Here is a 9,507-nt window from a genome sequence, read left to right on the forward strand (position 1 = left end):
AATTAACTAAAAAAGCAGATATAAGGGGAGTAAAAGTAAAAATTGCGGGTCGTCTCGGAGGAAAAGAAATTGCACGCGCCGAATCTATTAAAAAGGGTAGACTTCCCCTCCAAACAATTCGCGCTAAAATTGATTATTGCTGCTATCCAATTCGGACTATCTATGGAGTATTAGGTGTAAAAATTTGGATATTCGTAGACGAAGAATAAGTAATCTTGTCTTCGGATTCTGTCCATTGATAGAATAAAAAATGACAAGAGACTTTTTTCCTGAAATCCCTGCAAAAGAAGAAATTATACCTCTTTCTATAAGATTTAATGAAAATTGATAAATCATTTAATATAATTGCTATGCTTAGTGTGTGACTCGTTATTTTTTTCTTTTTTTTAAGAAAAAAACTTAGTAATTATAGAAAATTAACTAATAACCAACCTATTGCTTCGTATTGTCGAGATCCTAACTAAGAAACAGTCACTATATGAATAAATACCTCTATCATAACATAAATGAGTAGATGTGTCATATAGTTGTAGCAACTGCAATTTTTTCTCTAAAAAAGAAAAGGGATTCTAGGTTGTGAAGCAAAACTAAAGGGATGTGGATAAAGGGAGGGATGATAGAAAGAAGGAAGAGGAAATAAATAAGATATAGGATTCCACTATGTATGGTCTATGAATTACATCATAAAAGGCAATGTGATAAAGCATCAATATAATAAAAATAATAGAGAATTAAAAATTGTAACTTGAAACAAGAACTACAAATTTAAAGCAATAATAAAGAGCCGCCCGGGTTAATAAAACTGAGAAAATTAACTCGGAAAGAAATTTTTTGGAAGCTCCGTTGCGGGATTCAGACCTAACCATTCAAGGAGAAGCAGTGGGAACGACAGAACCTATGATTCCATAGGATTTTATTGAAAAGAATCCTAACACTTCATTGGGTGGGATGGCGGAACAAACCAAAAAAATTGTCTTATTTGGTAAGTTTATAAATTAACAAATAAGACAGGAAAGAGTAAATATTCGCCCGCGAAATTCTTATTGAATTAGAATACTTTACCGCGATTCAATAAGAGTAAAAATAAGGATTTTTTTAAGAAGGATTACATTATCTATAAATATAGAATTTAGATAAATATACACACACATCTGGATATATTCTAGATCTTCTTTTTTGACTATATATTATATTTTTCTGTTTTAACAAATTCAATATAAAAAAAACCGAACTTTTTCTATTATCTATTAATGTGTATCTATCCGTACCGTAATATTTTGGAATATTATGAATTAGAGAAATTTACATGCTTTCTGATTCCATTCGCGAGGAGCTGGATGAGAAGAAACTCTCATGTCCAGTTTTGCAGTAGAGATGGAACTAAGAAAGAGAACCATCGACTATAACCCCAAAAGAACCAGATTTCGCAAACAACATAGAGGAAGAATGAAAGGAAAATCCTGCCGAGGCAATCGTATTTGTTTTGGTAGATATGCTCTTCAAGCACTTGAACCCGCTTGGATCACGGCGAGACAGATAGAAGCAGGACGAAGAGCAATAACACGATATGCACGTCGTGGTGGAAAAATATGGGTACGTATATTTCCCGACAAACCGGTTACACTAAGACCCACGGAAACACGTATGGGCTCGGGAAAGGGGTCCCCCGAATATTGGGTATCCGTTGTTAAACCTGGTCGTATACTTTATGAAATGGGGGGAGTATCTGAAACTGTAGCTAGAGCAGCTATCTCCATAGCTGCCAGTAAAATGCCCATACGAAGTCAATTTATTCGATTAGAGATATAGAACCCTAAAAGGGGTATGGAAGATAAAAAAAAATGCTCGGTTTTTCTTTCTGGAAAGACAATATTTCTTTCATCCTTTTGCATTGAAATAACAAATTGAAATCAAAATAATATGATTCAACCTCAGACCCTTTTAAATGTAGCAGATAATAGTGGAGCTCGAAAATTGATGTGTATTCGAGTCATAGGAGCTGCTGGTAATCAGCGATATGCTCGTATTGGTGATGTTATTGTTGCTGTAATCAAAGACGCATTGCCCCAAATGCCTCTAGAAAGATCCGAAGTAATTCGAGCTGTAATTGTACGTACATGTAAAGAGTTCAAATGCGAAGACGGTATAATAATCCGCTATGATGACAATGCTGCGGTTATAATTGATCAAAAAGGCAATCCAAAAGGAACTCGAGTTTTTGGCGCGATTGCCGAGGAATTGAGAGAATTGAATTTTACCAAAATAGTTTCATTAGCTCCTGAAGTATTATAAATACTAGTAGGCGAAATTGAGACCAAAGAATTAATTTAGTAGATTGTGTTTTACGTATATGTTTTAAAATCCAAAATGAAAAAAAAAAAAAGAAAACATGTTGATTATAGAAAAATTAGGAGGAACCTAGAATTAGAGTCTTATGGGCAAGGACACTATTGCTGATTTACTAACCTCTATAAGAAATGCGGACATGAATAAAAAAGGAACAGTTCGAGTAGTATCTACAAATATTACCGAAAACATTGTTAAAATACTTCTACGAGAGGGTTTTATTGAAAGTGTTCGGAAACATCAGGAACGTAACAGATATTTCTTGGTTTCAACTTTGCGACATCAAAAGAGAAAGACTATAAAAGGAATAATAGAACAAGAACCTTTTTAAAGCGTATCAGCCGACCCGGCTTACGAATTTATACCAACTATCAAGGAATTCCTAAAGTTTTGGGTGGAATGGGAATTGCTATTCTTTCTACTTCTCGAGGAATAATGACAGATCGAGAAGCTCGACTAAACAGAATTGGGGGAGAAGTCTTATGTTATATATGGTAATCGCCCCGCCTATAGTGCTCGAATTCTATCTCGCCCTTCCTATTTTTAAAATAAAAATAGAAAAATAGGAGAAAAAAAATATGACAGAAAAAAAAAATAGGAGAGAAAAAAAAAACCCGAGAGAAGCAAAAGTAACTTTCGAAGGTTTAGTTACGGAAGCCCTACCCAATGGAATGTTCCGCGTTCGGCTAGAGAATGACACCATCATCCTAGGCTATATTTCAGGAAAGATACGGTCTAGTTCTATACGAATACTGATGGGGGATAGGGTCAAAATTGAAGTAAGTCGTTATGATTCAAGCAAGGGACGTATAATTTATAGACTTCCCCATAAGGATTCGAAGCGTATCGAAGACTCGAAGGATAGCGAAGATTTGAAGGATAGCGAAGATTTGAAGGATACCAAAGATTCAAAGGATTAGGTTTTTCTTTTTTTTTCTAGGGTAATAAATTCTAAGTTCTAAAATTCAAGCGAAGAGACTTATTTTTTCCAAAAGATTAGATTCATAGTTTAAAAAAGGATACGGAAATATGAAAATAAGAGCTTCCGTTCGTAAAATTTGTACAAAATGTCGACTGATTCGTAGGCGTGGACGAATTAGAGTCATTTGCTCTAATCCGAAGCATAAACAAAGACAGGGGTAATCTTTCGAAAAAGAACTTTACTTTCTAAAAAGTAAAAAAAAGTACCCGCGGAAATGTTCCAATTCCAAATAAAATAATTTCATTTAAAATAATTAAAGTAAAGGGTTTATTTTACCCTGAAACGGATATCTTTGTATCTTTTTTTCTTTTTTTTATTTCTAACTCATATTTATGAGATAATAAAATATGGCAAAAGCTATACCAAAAATTGGTTCACGTAAGAAAGTGCGTATTGGTTTACGTAGGAATGCACGTTTTAGTTTACGGAAGAGTGCACGTAGAATAACAAAAGGGGTTATTCATGTTCAAGCTAGTTTCAACAATACCATTATAACTGTTACAGACCCACAAGGTCGGGTGGTTTTTTGGTCCTCGGCCGGTACTTGTGGATTCAAAAGCTCAAGAAAAGCATCACCCTATGCTGGTCAAAGAACAGCAGTAGATGCTATTCGTACAGTAGGTTTGCAACGAGCAGAAGTTATGGTAAAGGGCGCTGGTAGTGGAAGAGATGCCGCATTACGAGCCATTGCTAAAAGTGGTGTGCGATTAAGTTGTATACGCGATGTAACACCTATGCCGCATAATGGATGTCGACCGCCTAAAAAAAGACGTCTGTAAAAGAATTAACCCGCTTTCAACTTTCATTTCAAGAGAAATAAACGATTCAATGATAAAATAATAATACTAGTCTATTATGGTTCGAGAGGAGGTAGCAGGATCCACTCAAACACTACAGTGGAAGTGTGTTGAATCAAGAGTAGATAGTAAGCGCCTTTATTATGGTCGTTTCATTCTGTCCCCGCTTAGAAAAGGTCAAGCGGACACCGTCGGTATTGCCTTGCGAAGAGCTTTACTTGGAGAAATAGAAGGAACATGTATCACACGTGCAAAATTTGGGAGCGTGCCGCACGAGTATTCTACAATAGCAGGTATTGAAGAATCCGTACAAGAAATTTTACTAAATTTGAAAGAAATTGTATTGAGAAGTAATCTCTATGGAGTTAGAGACGCATCCATTTGCGTCAAAGGTCCTAGATACATAACTGCTCAAGATATCATCTTACCGCCTTCCGTAGAAATCGTTGATACGGCACAACCTATAGCTAACTTGACAGAGCCCATTGATTTCTGTATTGATTTACAGATCAAGAGAGATCGTGGATATCAGACAGAACTCAGAAAGAACTATCAAGATGGAAGTTATCCTATAGATGCTGTATCCATGCCTGTTCGAAATGTGAATTATAGTATTTTTTCTTGTGGGAATGGAAATGAAAAACACGAGATACTTTTTCTAGAAATATGGACTAATGGAAGTTTAACCCCTAAGGAAGCACTTTATGAGGCTTCTCGTAATTTGATTGATTTATTTCTTCCTTTTCTACACGCGGAGGAAGAGGGCGCTAGTTTCGAAGAAAATAAAAACAGGTTTACTCCACCCCTTTTTACTTTTCAAAAAAGATTAACTAATCTAAAGAAAAACAAAAAAGGAATTCCATTGAATTGTATTTTTATTGATCAATTAGAATTGACTTCTAGAACGTATAATTGTCTAAAAAGGGCCAATATACATACACTATTGGACCTTTTGAGTAAGACTGAAGAAGATCTTCTGAGAATTGACAGTTTTCGTATGGAAGATAGAAAACATATATGGGACACTCTAGAGAAGCATCTCCCAATTGATTTACTTAAGAATAAACTCTCGTTTTAAATCCATTGCAATTTTTTTTCTTCTTCTTTTTCGAGTTAGAATAAAAAGAAAACAATTTAGCATCTTTGGTACAATCTATATTTTCGCGAAATGGATCATAATAAAATGGATTTTAGGTATCTAGGGAAGATTCACTTGGAAGTAACTATTTCCTAGATACCTATGGTACTTCACGGTTGAATGAATCAAAAAATATCTAAAAAAGACCTAAAGTTAATGATTTATCAATGGGTAATGTTGCTCCAATACCTAACCAAAGAGCTACTACAGTACCGATTAAAAAAACGGTCGTAGCTACTGGGCGGCGAAATGGATTTTGGAATTTATTGACATTCTCTAGAAAAGGTACTGTCAATAAGCCTGTTGGCACAGAAACCATTAAAAGAACGCCCAATAACTTATTGGGTACCGTACGGAGTATTTGAAACACGGGAAAGAAGTACCACTCGGGTAATATTTCCAGAGGAGTTGCAAACGGATCTGCCGGTTCACCAATCATTGATGGCTCGAGAACCGCTAAACCTACATTACATGCAATAGTACCTAGAATTACTACTGGAAAAATATATAAAAGATCGTTGGGCCATGCGGGTTCCCCGTAATAATTATGTCCCATCCCTTTAGCTAATTTAGCTCTTAATACAGGATCATTTAAGTCTGGTTTCTTTGTTATTGGGATAGGTGAACTCTTTAGGATCCATCCCCCAAAGGAACCGGACATGAGAATTTATCATCATCCGGCTCGAGCAAGAGTGAAAGAAATAAGACCGCGGAAGATCCTTAATAGAATTAAGGTTTATAATGACTCAATGACTCTAGGCAAGAAAAGCTTTATCAGATTCTCTTTTCCGAAGTTGCACCTACAACTACTCATTGAAAATAATCCTATTCTTATGGGTAAATGCTCAATATCCAAGTGGGCTTACAAATTTGATCATGATCAATTGCTTTGTGGATTGTCTCATGTCTCTTGATTAGTTGGTATTTATCCCCTCAATATCGCAAGTTTCTTACCTCCAAACAAAATATTTACTTGTTACTAATAAAAAATCAAAAAGTTTAGCCTACATTCTTCCTTAGATCCCTTCTTTTACTCCGATAGTATTGCGGATCACAATCGATGCAAAGAAAATGAATGCATTTCCATACTATAATAAAAAGGTAAGTGTAATAAATAGAGAACTGGATCATGTCACATGACTTATTCCATTTCTACTCTATGGGATCTTACGGAGCCTGTTCATGGATGACATGGTTGCGGTATGATCATAGAAGATATTCTCCTCAAGTGAACCAGCCTATCCTTCCTAGGTAGGGGACTTACATGTTGATTGGATGCGGAGACACCTTTGGTTGTGAATTCTAATGTGGCAGATCCAATTCTTTATCTGCATGGCCAAATCAATAATTCAAGTCACACACTCCCATAATCCGCCTTTTTTCTTTCGTAAAATTAACTTCAACTATTTGTATTGTATAAAAATACTTTGGAGTTGAAGAGAAGTATCCAAATGACATGTGTTATTTTACAATAACCCATGCTTGTAGCAATGAAATACCAAAACCTACCCGATATGATATATGATAATTATAATTCTCTATGATATGCCTTCCCTATAAAGGACCCGAAATACCTTGCTTACGTATCATTGGAAAGTGCATTAACATAAATACGGCAGTAAGCAGAGGCAGTACAAAGGTATGTAAACTATAAAAACGAGTCAAAGTGGATTGGCCCACACTAGCACTTCCGCGTAATAACTCCACTAAAGGCGATCCTATTACCGGAATGGCGTCAGGTACACCTGTCACAATTTTGACTGCCCAATAGCCAATTTGATCCCAAGGCAAAGAATAACCAGTTACACCAAATGATGCAGTCAAAACAGCCAAAACCACACCTGTGACCCAAGTTAATTCGCGGGGTTTTTTAAATCCCCCTGTGAGATACACACGAAATACATGCAGGATCATCATTAAAACCATCATACTTGCTGACCATCGATGAACTGATCGGATTAACCAACCAAAGTTGGCCTCGGTCATTATGTATTGAACCGAGGAAAAAGCCTCTGTAACGGTTGGTCGGTAGTAAAAAGTCATAGCAAAACCGGTAGCGACTTGTACTAGAAAACAAGTAAGTGTAATTCCCCCTAAACAATAAAATATGTTGACATGGGGAGGAACATATTTACTAGTTATATCATCTGCAATTGCCTGAATCTCAAGACGTTCCTCAAACCAATCATATACTTTATTGAGATAGGTAACTAACCCGAGTCCCCCTCTAAGAGCCGTATATGAAAATTTCATCTCGTACGGCTCAAGCAGAAACACAAAAATTTTCAACGAATATTAGAAAAAAGGTTCAAAACTTCATCAGCCACTGAATTGGGTCGATTTGCCTTGAAGATATCAAATAAGAAAAATCCGGAATATCTTCTTTGTGATGATAATGCCAAAAAATCTCAAGTTGGCGCGTCTTTCTTTCTTCCTTTCCCTTATGTTGGTCATTAGAGGCTTCTTGACTTTTCTCTTCCCTATAAAGGATTTGTTTTTTTATGCGTAATATAGAAATTATCTTGTTGAGATCCTATGAATCAGTTCAATTAAAACCTTAGATTCATACTAGAGCCACGATGATTTAGTCTCAAGCTAAACAAAAGGCAAGGGTTCTTCGAATAAGAACCGCTTGATAATCATTTATTGAATCAGTGTAATGACTCGACAAAATCGAGAGAAAAAAAGTTGTCTTTTGGGCAAACAAAATTGGAAGGAAGAAAATTTCTTTTTTATTTTTATTTAAGAACTACTTGAATTTTTCAGTCTGGTTGCGAGGTCTTAATAGTGAGTATGAATCATAGTTCCATTTTTTTTTGATCCACTCTATCTATTTCGTGTTCCAGATACTAGAATAAATAATATCTGACGAATTAGAATCATCTTGATAGAGATAACAGGCCCTTTCTATGTATTATCAATAGGATCAATTCTAACAAGTCACACACACTCATATTCCAGAGATACCGAAACAAAAAAATTCCGCGGTCGAACTACCATAATATCTAGAAATGTAGATCTTAAACTAGAAAGGCTTTTTTGGATGGAAAAACTCTGACTTCCTAGTTTTAGTTAGTAGAAACCTAATTGGTTAAAATTCCGTCCAGTAAAACGGAAGAATTATAAATTTCTAAAATGATAGATAGGAATATAGCGAATAAAGCCATTGCGATCCCCATAAAAGGAGTAGTCCCCCAACCCGGGGCGACTTTCCCATATTCCGAATTCAAGGGTTTCAGTAAACTACCTGCACCAGTTCGTTTTGGCCTAGGTTTAGAACTATCTTCAACGGTTTGTGTAGCCATAAATTCTATTTAATCATTGGTGTTGACTTTGTATACTATTCCGTTGTAGTTGTAAATACACGATCTTTTCGTAGATCCATTGTAATCTTGAAATTCTATAAAAATGGAAACAGCAACTTTAGTCGCCATCTCCATATCTGGTTTACTTGTAAGCTTTACTGGGTATGCCTTATATACCGCGTTTGGGCAACCCTCTCAACAATTAAGAGATCCATTCGAAGAACACGGAGACTAATTTAAGTAAGAAGTCTCCCAGATAGGGGGACTTCTTACTTAAATGAAATTATTTTATTCTTTTAGTTGGAGTTGGTGGAACCTTAGGTGGTTCTCGGAAGAAGATAGCGAAAAAAATTATCCCTAAAGTCGAAACTAAAAGGAACGTATAAACCAATGCTTCCATAGATTCGATCCTGGTTTATTTACAATTATAACTTCCACACCTATTCATTTGTCATTTGGGATAATTTCCCATATAAAGAAAGAAAAAGAGTCAAAGAAAGGATGGGAGATGTTTCCCATGTCAAATCAAAAAAGAGAGGTGAAAGATACTATAACAATGTGTATCAAACTGCCTGTTTCCTTGTAGTTGGATCTCCCACTTTTTGGAATGTTCCAAATTCCACTTGAGCATCCAAATCTGGATCAATACCAGCAAAAACATCTCGGAACAATGTTCTAGCGCCATGCCAAATGTGTCCGAAAAAGAAGAGCAAAGCAAAGGTAGCATGACCAAAAGTGAACCAACCCCTTGGACTGCTGCGAAAAACACCATCAGATTTCAAAGTAGCCCGGTCTAATTCAAAAATTTCCCCTAATTGAGAACGCCTCGCATATTTTTTTACAGTAGCAGGATCAGAATAACTTACTCCATTAAGTTCGCCACCATAGAACTCCACCGTTACACCTACTTGTTCAACACTATATTTGGATTCTGCTCTT

The sequence above is a fragment of the Triticum urartu genome, unplaced genomic scaffold, assembly GCF_056163025.1.
Source record: "Triticum urartu cultivar PI428250 unplaced genomic scaffold, HENAU_Tu73 scaffold267, whole genome shotgun sequence".
Taxonomy (NCBI): domain Eukaryota; kingdom Viridiplantae; phylum Streptophyta; class Magnoliopsida; order Poales; family Poaceae; genus Triticum; species Triticum urartu.